This window comes from Sylvia atricapilla, chromosome 21 (assembly GCF_009819655.1).
Source record: "Sylvia atricapilla isolate bSylAtr1 chromosome 21, bSylAtr1.pri, whole genome shotgun sequence".
In the NCBI taxonomy this organism is placed as follows: domain Eukaryota; kingdom Metazoa; phylum Chordata; class Aves; order Passeriformes; family Sylviidae; genus Sylvia; species Sylvia atricapilla.
Genome location: NC_089160.1, coordinates 3,739,441 through 3,754,474, shown reverse-complemented (window position 1 = coordinate 3,754,474; position 15,034 = coordinate 3,739,441). Strand labels below are relative to the sequence as shown.

Genomic DNA, 15,034 nt, shown 5'->3' with positions numbered 1-15,034 from the left:
TGCTGGAAAGGCTGTGTACTGCAGTCCCTAAGGACACCTTAGTCCTTACACCATGCAGGTGTCTTCAAATTCTGACTAGACTTGTTCTTCCATGCTGGGGTGATTCCCTGGGCCCACTGACAGATGTGTGCATGGCAGCCTTGTTCAGTGGAGAAAGGAGCACAACATCTCAAAGAAGAAATAGCCAGGAAGACCAGCCTTCCTGTTGGGTGCTGGTTGGAGTTTGTGAAAGGTGCATTCCTGGAAGTGCTGCCAGAGGCTTCATTTCTCTTGTGAAAGATGCCCAGGTTCTTAAGAGTGTGTGTGATGTGTGTAAATGTATTTAAAGGAGCTTGTAGCAGAATCCTTTAGGATTTACTGAATGTTTTACAGTTACTGGTCTCTGAGATCAGTTTTCTCTTGATGTTGGTGTTTGGTGGAGAAAACACAGAATCATGATATGGAAGCCTTGCAGCATCACAGGTCTTTATTATACCCTGTGTTGTGAAAATATTTAAGCAAACTGTGCACAGTTTTGTCATTCAAGTACACAGGCTGGGCACTTAGAGGTGCAGGACTACAGCAACAGGACAGATAACTTGATTTTAATTCAGGGTTTTTTTTGGTTTGTTTTTGTTGGACAAGATGCATGTTTAAAATCAATCCCATGCAGCAAAAATGTGCCTGGTATTATTGGGCACTAGAGATGACTTTTAGCTTTTTTCTGATGTGGTAAGTCATCTTTTTTGATATTTGGAGACATTTTTCTCTTTTTTCCCCTCTAACTATCTGAGTAGCATTGCACTTGAGTGGAAGAATGGCTCTTTTAGGGGAGCAATGTTCTACTGTACCTTTTCTATTTTCTTTTTTCTCTTGCTTGCTCTTTGCATTTGAATCATTCCAGCAAATTTTGCAAACCATTTTCTGTTAAGAGCATGTGCTCCAAGACTTGGCTGACCACAGCTGCTCTGAGAACTAAAATGCATGAAGTCAAGACCCATCCATTTCCTGGTAAGTGACAAATGAGTGATTTACCTCTCATGCCTGTTTCTGCCCATTGTCAGGTAAGTGGACACTGAAATTGTAGAAGAAAAAACTGTTCTGGCATGTTATTTGTTACAAGGCTTCTACAGGCTTTTGATTTAGGGGTTTTGTAATATCATAAACAGGCCATGGCAGTGGCCATTTCAGTTTAATTCCATCCTGTAGCATTGCTAGTAGCTTTTTTAGCTGATTTCAAAAAGTGAGGCCTCTCCCTTTGAAAAAAATCTGAGTGGATATTAAATAGGATTTCAAAATACTGCGCCAGAATCCTGTCTGGGGTAAGCAGCCACAGCTCCACTAATTTCTAATGGATCTGTGTTGAGTTGCACCAGCTGAACATCTGGTCCCCAGTTCACACAACCAAAGCCATTAACCCCTGCCTGTCAGACACAGTGAGCATTATGCATCTGAAAATCCAACTGCCTTGGGCTAGAGTTAATCCAAATTCTTCTTCTGAAGCCACGTTGTCTTTGTGTTTCTGTTCATCATTTTTACTTTGTGGTGGCAGACTCATTTGTACATCTTTATGCATCAGAGTCTACTGCCCTTTGACAGAGAGCTTGCTCTGAAAGGGTTAATAATTTCAACCTGTTTTCAGCTGGAATGAAGAAACTGGTTCCTCTGTATCCCTGCTTTCTATTCTTTTGTTGGCCTACTTCCCTCTGCTTGCATTTTGCATTCCTAATGCCATGAATAAATCAGGACCCAAGGATTTGGAAGGTGGTACAGCTGTAACCACTCAGAAAATTGAATCTGTGAGACTTGTACTGCAGCTCTAACAACTGCCAGTATGGGTGCTCCTGACCTCTTCTAATAACATTTAACTGCTACTAAAATAAAATTCACTTTGCCCTTTTTTTGTACAATGTTTGAGATTTTTGTGCCTCTACCCAGTGTCTCTTCACTTGGTTACCTGTGTCTTTTAGGCAAAGCTCAGTTGTAAGGCCTCTAGGGCAGGGTAATCAGCTCCTGGCTGCTGTGACAAAATGGCTTATCACAAATCTGTGCACAGTGGAGACTGGAACAGGGGAAACTGTGGGATCTGACCTGGCAGAGGGTTCATTTTCTCCACAGAATCGCAGCACAGTGAAACTCCTGCCTGGTTGTTGTCCTAGATCTTCTGATAACTTGTCATTAATAATACACACTGGGCTGATTTGTAGCTCCATGGCTCCTGAGAGAGTGTGTGAGGGAGCTCTTTATGTGCTCTTTAGTCAGAGGATGCATCTAGTGTGGATGAAAAACAACAGAGATTGGTAAAAAGCTTGCTCTGGATGATGAATATCTTGAAAGAAAACAAGTCTTCAAATATTTTCTTCCAGGAATGATGATTTATGTTGTACTGATGGGTTTCCCTCATTATGGCTCTGCTTTTTAAAATGGAAGCAGTAATTATGGTCTGATGAAGGTTGGATGCCACCAAACCTCGCTTTTGACCAAGAATGTCCTTTATGTCCTTAGCATTTGGTGATGTGGTTTTGGGCACAGGATTCCTGAGAGAACTGTATGTAGGTGTTAGACCTGTCCAAGTAATTATAGTTGGCAAGGGAGGTGTTGAAGTACATAAATAACATTCTGCAAGGTGTGTACCTTATGAGGATGCATCCTCTCTGCCTCTCAGCTTCCTGTCTTGTAGGAGTAAAAAGTCTGCATAACAGAGGGTAATTACGACTTTTTTTTTAAAAAAGGCTTTAATCTCCAGGCTTGCCCTTGCACAAATGTAGAAACTGAAAGAGTTGATCTTAAAAAAAACCACCAAAAACCAAACAAACAGAAAAAAAAACAACCAAAAAAACCCAGCAGGTACCTACACAGCCTCTAAATACCATTTTAACCTTGACAGTGTTTAGAAATCTGTAGGCTGAGGTGTGATCCCATTCTGTAGTTTAATGAGAGAACATGCATCAGGCAAGCTGTGGTACCTGCCAGAAACGTGACACAGGATGTGTTCCAGCACAGCCTCAGTCATGGGATATTTAAGTCACTGTAAACGTGGCTGAGCTCCTGAGCTTCAGGCACTGGGTTTAGCCTGCAAATTGAACTGATACTTTGAAAAATTTTACTCTCAGCCCAAATCCTTTGGGGTCTTCCTTTGAAGAATTCAAGGATTAGCTTCTCCTGTGAATGTGTACTTTTATATGCAGCTGTATCCCCGTGCAGTCTGATTTGCTCTGCTCCAGTGTCTGTGCCGCTTGTGAGTGTGATCTCTGCAGGAAGAGGCTGCTCTCTGCAGGTTTCCTCCCAGCCTTCTCTCCCTCTCTCTCTTTCTCTCGTCTCTGGGCCTGTAGCATCCCCATCATGGTTTGTTGTGCACGGATCACTAAGCAGTTTCCTTTCTCTTAGGGCACCTCTGTTCTGTGTCCAAGTGAATCTTCAGCAGCTCCTGTGTGATTGCTTTTCTGCTCCTTTGAGTGCACGGCCCAGTAAATAAGGAGGGGGATGGAAAGCACGTTGTGAACATGTTGGCAGCTTTTGAAGAACAAAACAGCCCCTGAAATCTGCCTTGCCTGCCTTACCCTCCTCTCCTGCATGCTTTTGCTTTCTTTTCTACCATTTTCTCCTTTCTCTTTTCTTTCTCCATCTCTTCCCCCAAATTTTGGGGGTGATATCTTTTTGATACCCTCCTCTGTTTGTTTTGGCACTTGCTGCTCTGAAAAATGTCCCTCCTCCCCTATAACCTCTATTTCTCATTTGGGGGAATCCTTTCAAGGCCTGCATGGGAACAAATGAAAAGGGGGATTTATTCTGTTGGAGTGCATGGCAGCTGTCTGCTTGTATCAGTTCTCTGCCCATTCTTCTCTCTCACCCCAGGTACCATGTGTTTAGAAAGTACCCTGCTGTTTTTCTAAATGCTTTCAGCAGGGTAGGATCTGCTCTGGGAACGTTTTTGTGCTTATTGATGCTAGCAAAAGAGGTGTACAGTTATTTATTTGATATCAGTTATTTAAGCAAACAAAAAAGCCCCCCAGGATGGTACAATTCCCAGTTAACTAAATTATTTTCTTAGGGCCTTAATTGTGGTTTTATTTCTCTTGTTGAAGAGACGCTCTTTGTGCTCTGCTCCCAAGCCTGCTGGCCTGTCTAATGTGCTGGAATTGATGGGCAGGTCTGTCCTTTGTGCAAGACCTGTTCCTCTGGCTTCCCTTCTCAGGTAGGAACAGCACAGCTGCTGAGATCAATGATCCTGAATCAAAACAGAGGTAGAGCTGTGTGGATGTGGGCAGCTGGGAGAAAACTCAGTCCTGTCTGATGCTTTAATTAGGAGGAGCCCCGTGCCTCAGGAAAACAGAGATTTGTAGGCTCTTGGGGAGAAAATGGCTTTCTTCAAGCCTTAATGGACCTTGTCCTGGCTCACAAGCCTTTCACCAAACTCTTCAGCAGATGGATCCACAAGGCCTGTGGGTGTATGGCTCTAGGGAAAGTGCTCTTCTTGCTGTCTGCCCATATTCTCTTTTTAACAAGGATAAGGCTACAGTCTGTTCCCGGGTAAAGCATCCTTCTCCAAACCACTTTAATTGGGATAAATGGATAAATTTGAGCTTTACTCCGAAAGGGAAAGAATGTACCAAAAATTCCCAAGGATGGTAGCAATACTTTCTCTTTTGTACCAGAGAGATGAACTTTCTCTTTCAGGAGATGTGAAGTTTCAAAGCGGGGAAGAGAGACTGCACATTTTAGGAATCAATTCCCTGTGACAAGAACTATTTTGGAAGATAAAGTTAATTGGTGGGAACTTATGGGAAGAAAAATATAAAAGTAATAGCCTTTAATTATATTGAACACTGAAGTTTTATGTTGAAAATGTGAATGCCAGAATTTTAGGTATTTTTTTATTTGGTTGGTAATGCAAGAATAATTAGTGTCATGGATATTCCAGCTTACTAGTGATTAATAATAATGGCTTTGTATATGGAGAATGTAACACAGAATTTAGGCTGAAAGCAAACACAGCCTTTATTTCTAGCTTTTAAAACTTTCAAGCTAAAAATACTGTTAGTGCGTTTCTCTCTTTATATATATGTCAATTTTATGTTCAAGCCTTATAAAACCTATCCCAATTTTTACCTATTGTAAGACTGTACACTGCATTTAGTACTGTGCATATTGAGATGTCCCTGTTGGGAGGGTCACATTGTGAGTTTTCCTAACAAGGTACATATTTGCTGTTTTATAATACATAAAATGTCTGAAATGTTTCATTAGGGAAATGCATAAAGTAAGTACCACTGTATCTTCTGGAAGCTCAGCTCTTGGAGTTCCTTGGGAGATTTTTTTGGCTTAAGTTCTCTCCAGAACTCAAAGCACACCAAATTTAGCCTCTCATCTCAGAAACCTTCCCATACACTTAAAAAAAAGTTGTGGTGCTTATGTGAAAACTGTAATTATGACACATCTGAGTTGGTATCCCTCGTTCCCTTTGAGTTCTGAATTCCTCCTCTCTTTGCCCTAATTATATCCTTAAAACAGAAAGTATTGGAGGACTTGGGAAGATGTTCCCAGCCCTGGAAGCAACTCTCCCAGCAGAGATTCTGGTTTGCCTCTTAATTTAAACTAAACTGACACAAGAGATTTTATTTTTCTCTACTGCATTTAAACAATCAATAATTGAGGATGCTTGTGCTGCAAAGCACCTTGTTTTTGTGGTTTATGCTGTCTGTTCATATCTCTGTGCTGATGTCTGTCTTGTGTGCATGTGTAACTTGGCTTGATATGTTTATCCATGTTGTCATGTCCCTTACAGGTGCTGGTGGTGACAGACACATGCTGCCATCAGATTTGGTCGTGTCTCTCTGGAGAATGGTGTCTTTGGAGTTGCCTGGATAACCCTTCCAGACTCTGCTGTTGTTTCCCCCCTCACTCTCCTTATTTAACCCAAGATTTATTATTTGTATGTGAGCACAAAAATAGCCCAGCAGAGTCTCTGCTCATTTTTGTCTTCTGATCCATATCTGGGTTTTTTGGTCTAAATGCAGCTTTCCAGGAGGGATTTTGTTGCATCAGTTACAGCTGTTGTGGAAGCAGAAGCTATTGAAGAAGCTTTTAAGAGCAGAAGGTGTGGAGTGAATAAGTATTCTTGGGTCGGTACTCAAAGTATTCAGTGTTGCTCCTTTTGGAACCACCTATAAAGAGGCTGCTATTTAAAAATCTCCTTTCAGTGTAGTTACTCTGAGTAACTGTGTTTTCTGTGCTTCACTGTGCCCTGCTCCTAACTCCTGGATGAAGGGAAAACTTCCTTAGGGTCAGCCACCCCCCTGCTGCAGGCTCCAGCTGGTCACCATCACAAGGAGCTCACTGGTTTCTTGAGGACTCTCTCAAACATATTTTACACAAGACCAACTAGATGTTGAGTTTTAAACCTTCTCCATGTTTAAATTGGTGACCTAGAAAAGCTTTTGATCTGTTCACATCCCCGTGGTGCAGGAAGAAAATTTTTAAAAATTAAAATATTTTGCTCTGTGAGATGCCCAGAGTGGCTGACAGGTGGTGGTGGGCTCCCCACCCTGGGGTAGGATGGGCACTGTCCCTCTGTGCAGCTCCTGACCATCATCCTTAAACCCATAGGATGCCTTGTGATGCTGCAGAGAGTTTGCCAGTTATTTCTATTGCTGGCTTGGCCAGAAGTGATTTCTCAGGAATGTCGTGGAGTTGTCAAGCTGTTACATTTGCTGGGTCTGAGTGAGCCAAGTGAACCTGCATTTTGGGATACACCTGAGATGGGGAATTAATGTATAGAAATGGAAAATGTTTACCAACAGCACTGATATTTCTGGATAACACGACTGTGTCAACAGAAAATTAACATCTTTAGTCTTTCAACTCTGAGGGGGAAAAAGGGCTAAAACTCATTAAAGACTGTTCTGGCAAGGACCAGGAAGATTATATTTCCAGACTTTTAATTTTCCCAGGGAGAGGCCGAGACAGTCTGGTGCTTAAAACACAGACTTGGGATTACAATTGAGTCCTCTTGCTCCCCACATAATTTAATTCTGTTTATTTTTGTGTTATATGAAAATAACATCACTTGGTGACTTGAGGAATTTGAAATCCGTGTGTGGAATGATCTGAAGAACTGTAAACTCTTATCTGTGGACCAAAAGCCCAACTCTGTGTCTGTGTCCTCATCCAAATTAGCAGCTCAAATCCTCTTGTTTCTTGGGAACTGACACAAGATACTCTGACATTTAAAAGATCTCCCTAGCCTGGAGAATTGCCTCCTTCCTTTACTTCTTTTTCTTTTCTAAGAAGAATAGGAAGCACATCCAAAATTAAGCGCTAATCCTATTTTTGGCTCCTTAACTTTAATTTTAAAACGGGCTATTCTTAAATCATAAAATCTTATGTCAGACAACCACAACTTGGGTAAGGAAGGAGGTAAATCTGTCTGGCATTTTCCAGCACACGCGTGGCCATCTCTAACCTAAAATGAGAGACGCCAGCCCCGAGAGGCGGTGGGAGATGTCGGCGAGCGGCGAGAAGCGTGTCTGAGCCCAGCAGCCCGTGTCAGGTCTCCAGAGGTCAGCCACGGCAGCTGTGTGTTTGCACATCTCCCCTCCTCCCTTTTCTTTCCCCCCTTCTCCATGTGTATTTTGTCTCCTCCTCCTCCCGTGCGTGCCTCCTTTAGCATCTCCCACTCTTCTTCCCTCCCCTCGTCCGGATCGATCGCGGGCCGAGCTCTCCCAAAGGGCCGGCCACTCGCTGGAGCCTCGTCCTTTTGCCTTCCTTCCCTCCCTTCCCCGCCGTGTTTTGCCCAGTCAAGGGTATCTCTTCGGAGGCTCGGCGAGATGCTGTCGGCGGTGATGTGATCGCATAGCAACACAGCAGCAGCCGGAGCGGTGGAGGAGGAGGAGGAGAGGCAGCGGTGCTGAGCCTCAGCATGCATCCCTGTCACAGCCACTCGTGTGCTGATTCACACTCACAGCCCCTCTCCCGGCTCCCGGAGCCCGCTGTCCCCACGTCTCAGACCTGCCGGACTCGGAAGGTAGGCCACGACTAAAATTTGTTTCCCCTGCTCAGGTGCTGGCCGGATTGGAGAAGAGGCAGAATTTGGACGGATGGAAATTGGCTCTTTGGGGCTGTGCGTGCGTGTCCCTTTGCAGCAGCAGCGCTGCCCGTGCATGTGCGGGTGAGGAAACTTGCAGAGAGGAGAAGGAGGATGTCAGGGTGAGAGCAACAGAGGTGGCCAAGCCCATTTCCACAAGGGAGAGGCTAGGGACCAGTTAGGGATGCGGATTCCCGAGGCAAACAGCAGTCTCCAGCATCCCGGTTTTTACTGGCTTTGATGCTCTGCACATTGAAGGTTTATTTACCCTGGCAGTGTTTCTGCCTGGGCTGAAGGGCTGCTCCGGGCAGGGTGCACGGTGGCCTTCTAGCATCTTCCTGGGAGGATCAGGCAGCAGAGCAAAGCAGGGACCCAAATATTGCCCGCGTAGTAAGCAAGGATGAGCCCACAGTCCCAGGTCTGCCCTTTCCATTCACTACCTTACACGGTCCAGCCTTGCTCCTTTATGTGTCTGCCCTCCCCTCCCCCAGCTTCTCCCGAGCTCCTTTCACTTATCCTTCATCCTCCTTCTCCCCTCTCAAGGGCTTGTATTGCCACCAGTGACCTTCCCTCGGATGCAGAGCAGCCCTGGGCGACTGCAGGATTGCCTGCAGGAAGCACAGAACCTTTCCTGCTCCCCAGGGCTCAGCACTCTGCCTCCCCATCTCCCTGCCAGACAGGACAGCCTGGGCTGTGGTTTCTCATGATTTAGTGCCACAGTTTATTCCAGGTCCCCAGCCCAGCCTGTTTCCTTCAGCCTTCCCTCTGGCACAGCACCACAGCTGTGGAGGTCCACTGGTGGAAGTGCCAGCATTGTATTAGTGGAGTTTAAATGCTGAGATTGCCCATGTGCAGTGACAGGGGTGTGGAGCAATTACTCCCAGGGCCTTAAATGCCATGCTTTCTCCAGGAGAGAACCAATGTTTGCTTGTATTTTGGGTTTTAGTGCTGAAGAAAAAAAAAGTCTAGTCGATTTTTTTGTCAGTTTGTTTTCCCCATGCCCTAATCCAAGGTCCCTCACACCTCTCCTGTTGCTGCTCACCTCTCTGTTTTGGACCTGTGAGAGTTCTTGCTTGATTATTCTCATTAATGGCCTTTCCTGCCTGAGCACAGTGCCCGTGTTGAGGAAGCTGTGTGAGGTCCCAGGCACAAGGTCCAGCTGTGCTGGGAGGGTTTCCATTCTCCTGGCACTCCTGTGTGCCTCTGGTGCCATCTCACACCCTTCCCTGCCAGCTCCCCAAAGTGCTGAAAGCTGCTTTCTCTGCTCCTGTGGGAGTTGTCCAGGCAGGGTTCTGGAGACAGCAAGGATGTGGTGGCACTCTGGAAAGGAACTGGACCACAATCTCATTTTGCAGCAGTGTCCAGGAAAGTGGATGCCTGGAGACCTGGGAGGGGAAGCGTTGGAGTGGGTGCTGTGATGTGGTGCTGTGCTCAGGTGCTCTCTGTCAGCTGAAGGAGATGAGGACCACGTCTCTGGATTAGTACCTCAGACAGATCAATGCTGCTCTCTAAAATTGGCCAGAAATGTAACTGTGGATGGGGCTTGCTTAGGTTGGAGTGGCTCTTCGCAAAACTAAACAAAGTGGGACAGGGAAACGGTTAAATGAATGGGTTCAAACAAAAGTCCTGAGTTCTGGAGACGTAAGGTGAATTTCTGAATATAGTCATGTTTTGAGAAATAAATTCAAAGCTTCCACTTTAGTCTGGATGTTTATGATAAAAGCATAAAAGAGGAGTTAAAAGTCTCATGAAATAAGACATACTGACCGGAAAGAATTCAGTCTTCAAAAAACTCTCATCTTCATAGGTGTATAAAGATGAAACCAATCTTTTCAGAACTGAGCCAAAATAGCTCCATGTCATTTTCCTTCGCTGTCTCCCTTTGCACAAGAGTAAAGTCACTCTAATACCTCTCAGGTGGGGGAAGGAAATGTGACTCCATGGGGCACACAGCCTGGTCATAAAATTCATGGCCTCAGAAGACCAGAGAGCCTTGTGCATTGGCAGGGAGTTTGTTATAAAGACGACCTTGGGGGCAAGGCAGAGTATTCAGTTTAGAGAAGCAGGTGCCAGCTTTACAGTGAGAATGAGAAGCAAAGTGCCAAGGAAGGCAGGAGTCAGCAGCATTACCTTGGCCATCATAACTGAGTGTGGGTGTGCTCTTCCCACTGCTGTTGATCAGTTACACCGCGTGGCAAATGGGTGATGTGCTTTTCACAATGCAGCAAAACCTGTTTGCTGCTTCCAGCAGCAGGGAAGGGGAAGTTCAGGTGTTTAGGGGAGAAAGGCAAAGACAAAGCTTGAGGCTTTTACTGGTTTAAATTGGCAGGTTTCAGGGCTACAGGAGCCATGTTTCTGAAGGGATGTGTTCAGTTTTATGCTTGGTGCAACCTTCTTTCAGCCATGAAGCAAGTGATTTCCTCCCTGTTCTGCTGCCCTTTGGGGACGTTGCTGTTTGCCCTTCTCCAGCTCCTTCTGTCTGTCAGGTCTATCAGGCAGCAGTTTCTCTGTGGCCTCATACTGGGTCCTCTGCCTGCTTGAATCATTATTTCAGCACTTTAATCTGAAAGGAGATGGAAAGAGTTCCTAGGAAAAGTGAGCTTTAGAGAGAGAAACTTAAAACCCAGCTGGGAGTCTGAAACGACATGCAAAAGAAGTTTCGGTTTTTTCAGTCCTCCTAAAAAGAAATCCCATAAATTATTTTTGGGCAGAGGGAGGGGTAGTCAGTTCTGCATGACCATGTTGTGGGCATACGCCCACACTCACCTGGTGAGGTGGGGAAATCATCACCACAGTCTCCTAGTGCAAAGCCGACTGGTGAAATTTTTCAGTTTGAGATTGTGTGAGTGTGTATATTCTGCTGCTTGGGGAAATGGAGAGTGAATGAGCCAGGGGAAGGGATGCTGCTTCCTTATTGAGATGTGTGGCACCTGTCTCTCCATTGAATTAAAATAACATTTTGATTATGAGCTCAAAGTCCAAGTGGCCATTTAAGAAAGGAGCTCACTAGATGTGAGAATCTCCACTTCACCCACCCTCAGTGAATAAGACATCATCTGTACTGCTTGCTCACTAACAGACACAGCAAAGGTTTTATGTTATTTCTTATGGACAGGTGCTTAATTAAAGCACCTGCATTTTAATTAATAAAGGGAACCTGGTTCTTTGGTGGAAGTGCAGTGTGAAGCCCAGTAGCAACTTTGGCCTCAGATTTGAGCCCTCAGATGATGGGGTTGGAAATGCTGATTTCTGATTGCTGATAGTTCCCTTTCAGGGTACATGGGAGCACAGAACAACCAGGAGAACGTTGGGATGATTTTTTGTGGGAGTGTGTTTGGGCATCTATTCTGAGTTTGTAAGGAGATTAGGGGCCCATGCTCTGAGAGGGAACTGTGTTATTTTTATGTTGATCCCAGTGGGACAAAGGTTGCTTCTCTCTCACCAAACCTTGACCAGTGGGGTCTTGGGAAGTAGGTCGTCTGGCTTTCAATCTCAGGCTTCAATTATTTATTTACCAGTGCAGAAAATAATTTTTTTGCTGAAACAGGATGTGTTGTTAAGCTGTTGAGGGAGTCCTGCTGTCTGTCAGCCTGGGAATGCTGCCTTTGTTAGCATCTACATGGGAGCTGAACTCTGAAATATCCACAAGCCTCCCACCTTTCCCCTTAAAGGACACTAAACATGCTGAGCTAAAATGTTATTACTTTTCTGTACAGTAAGTTAAACAACAACAAAGTCATTAACATTTCCAGCAGCAGGGAACATGTTTGTATTTCCACTCTCCTCGTGGGATAAAGGCAGAGCTGCCTTGCCTCAAGATGTTTCCATATTTTTTTCCTTATAGGCCAAGATCTGAAGTGGAAGGTTTCAGGAAAAAATCTTTAGGTGGAAATTAGCAATTCAAAGCATAAACCCTGTGATTGAGAGACCTCTTGACCTATATCCTGTGTTTGCTGCTGTTAAATGTGGTAGAGAGCTGAAAATTCAATATCTGACATTACACTCTACTTCCTGTGACAGGTTTCTAATCCTGAGGGCTGCCTTTAGCCATGGAGGGTCAGCTGCAGTGTGAATTCCTGTGATATTTGGGAGAGTTTGGATATGGGACTGTGCCAGGAGGATTTTAAACAAATGCAGCAAAATCAGAGAATACTGTGCACCATGTGCTCTGGTGGTAAACTGTCACCTTCCTTTTGGCTGAGATGGAGAAGAAGTGCTGCAGGAGTTGGGACACAGCCTCCAGCCAGCCAGGGATGCTGCTGCTGCAGGTCTGTAAAGCAGAGAGAGCACAGAGATCCCTGAGGGGAGCACTGAGTTGTGTGACAGAGCTGAAGCAGAACAGGTTGAGCAAGGGCTATTCCAGCTGCCTTTTTCAGACTGCCTGGAAAGCAGTTTGTGGGACAGGCTCTCCAGTGCTGAATTTGTAAGAGGTACAGCTCATGTAGGAAGAGGAAAAAAAGGCAATTATTTTGGTTTTAATACACTTTAATGCCCAAGCACTCAAGTGTTGAAATGTAGCATCCAGATTTTTGGGTTTCTCATTTTTCAATTAGAGGATCATCAAGGTCTCATCTTGGGTAGTGGCTTGTGTCCTAAAGTGTTTGGAAGTTGTAACACAACCCTGTGGAACATGCTCTGCTTCATTTCTTAAGGTGTTCTGAGAGCAGGGGCAGGTGTTGGGTGCTTTTCATGGGGGAGGATGCAGAACAATGAGGTTGTACCTGATCCTTTGAGGACTGATCTGACCACCTTTGTGCCTGGAGTGACACCTCCAGCAAAGGTCAGGTGAGAGACACCAGTGGGAGAGATTTCCCTCTTTCCTGTCTGCACCGTGTGAGTGCAGTGCCCCAGTCCCTGCTCCGTGGTGACTCCACAGCTGCTTCTTGTAGTGTCCACCTGTGGAAATTCTCTCCTGCTTCTGCTCACCTGAGTCTTGATGCTTGTTCTGCTTGCACAGAGATGTGCCCAGGGGACCAAGCTCACTTTATATCTGTTTGAACAGTCCGACCACGTTGTTCCCTGAGTCCTCCAAAGAAGGATCTCTCAACTCCTTGGAGTAGGCTGTGGGGATGATGGTTTTTGTTGCCAGCACTGAAATCTGGTTTGTATGATGTTGAACCTTGGCTGTTTTGTTCTGGCTCTCCAGCACCAACCTAAAGCAGAGTGCAGAAGGTGAATGGTGGTGTGGGAGAGGCAAAGTGGATCAGGTTTGGCTCCTGAGAGGCGTAGGCATCAGGCAACAGGAATTTAGCCAGGCAGCATCCACAGAATCTCTGCTCCACATGCTGCAGTGCCCAGACACAGCGCTGTACGGAAGCACTGAAGTAGGAGTGCCAGAACTGGAGCTGTTTTGTGTGCCTCGGCAGAGAAGCAGAGCAGATCAAGAGCAGTTCTTCTTGCCTGGTTCCAGTAATAGCAGAGAATTTGGCAAGGGGGCATATGGAGCTGTTGGCTCGCCTGCAGACGTGCCTCTCCGTCTGGTTGTCTCTCTCTCCCCCTGAATGTCCTCCTTTGTGCTGCCTGCTGTGCAGCTCAGTCTGTTCCACATTATCTGAGCTCTCTACCTCTGGGCTTTGTCTTTGCTGTTGCAGAGTGGCAAAGGGCAGCTGAGCCACTCACCTCCAACCTGCTCTAGTGTTTGTGGCAGCAAGGCATTGCACAGGACATGACTGGGTGGTACCCTTTGCTTGGCACACAGCTTGTTCTGTGACTGCTGCCTTGGACAGGCTTTAATTCCTTGTGCCGTCTGTGTCCTGAGGGGCCTCGTCATCCCTGCAGGAGTTCAAGGAGCCTAGCACTCAGGAGGTGCTGTCCTTATTCCCATCATGCTGGCAGGGAGAGTGGAAACCCTCCAGGCTCTGCACATGGATTCCTGCAGGACAAGGGTTACCCAGCCCTGTCTCAGAACTGCACCTGCCCCGTGCCTGCAGCTCTGACATTCAGCAAAATGCAGTCAGAGCAGAGCTTGTGACCTTCCCAGTGTTGCTCCTGTTGTGCAGTGCTGGTGGCAGGAACAAGGGGCCAGGCTGTGCTGGGAGGACTGAGAGCAGAGAGTCTCTGTTTGTGTGGTGGTGGAGGGCTGGCTGAACTCTCTGGCCAGCACACATCACTGCAGTGTCACTGCACTGTGCCACAGGAAACCCCAGACCTCAGGATGGCAACTGCAATGAGACATCACAGAAAACTCACTGGCAAAAGCCATGGATTTCCCAGTCCTGGGGAAGAGCTCAGTGGCATTCCTCTGTTAGAGGCTTTGAGGAAAAATAACTTTCCACACCCTGAGAATTGTATCTTGGCCAGACTGACTGTCATTCAGAGGAACAGAGCCCAAATGGCACAAGCACTGGAGGAAAAGGAGATGGTGTTACCTTCTGTCAGAAGTCTTCTGTACTCCTGGAATTGGGTGTGGTGAATTTGCCTCAAGAGGCTGGGGGGCATTGATGACCCTGGAATTTATAATTATTAATGTGGGTCTCATAATCCCCTCATAATCCCCTGCCTGCATGGGGAAAGGAGCAGGGATACACAGCCTGCAGTGTTCATTGGTGCTAATGGGCAGGACAGGGAGAGGAGGAGACCTTGGATTGTCAGCCTGCTGGAGAGCTCAGCACAGGCTGTTCTGCTGGAAAGGGAGAGAATTATGGCCATAAAAATCACTAAGAGATTAAAAAAAAAAAATCATGACAGGATAATCTCTTAATGTGTGTAATTGAGGGGAGAAGTGAAGGCTCAGGCAGGGGAGTGAGGGATGTGAAAGTGTCAGAGATGGGCTGTGTGAGCAGAGCCGGGGGGATTTCTCCTCACCTGTCTGTCCAGAGTGGCTGCTGTCAGTGCAGGATGTGCTGCCTGCTCCTGCCCTGCCAGGGCCAAGCAGGAAGATTCCCCCCAGCTGTCCAGCTGAGCTGGGTGTGAAGGAGCCAACAACCTTCTTCCATCAGCACATCACTTATTCCCCTGAAGGCAGCCTCATCT

The 15,034-nt window shown here is 46.1% G+C and overlaps 1 protein-coding gene across 1 annotated transcript in view; it reads left to right on the top strand.

Annotated features, from left to right (window-relative positions):
* Nucleotides 1-7,751: 7,751 nt before the first annotated feature.
* DRP2 (dystrophin related protein 2) overlaps nt 7,752-15,034 on the top strand; it is a 28,828-nt gene continuing 21,545 nt past the window's right edge. The window contains exon 1 of the mRNA XM_066333967.1: nt 7,752-8,002. The gene's annotated coding sequence lies outside the window, so the exon portion shown is untranslated. The remainder of the gene's footprint in view (nt 8,003-15,034) is intronic.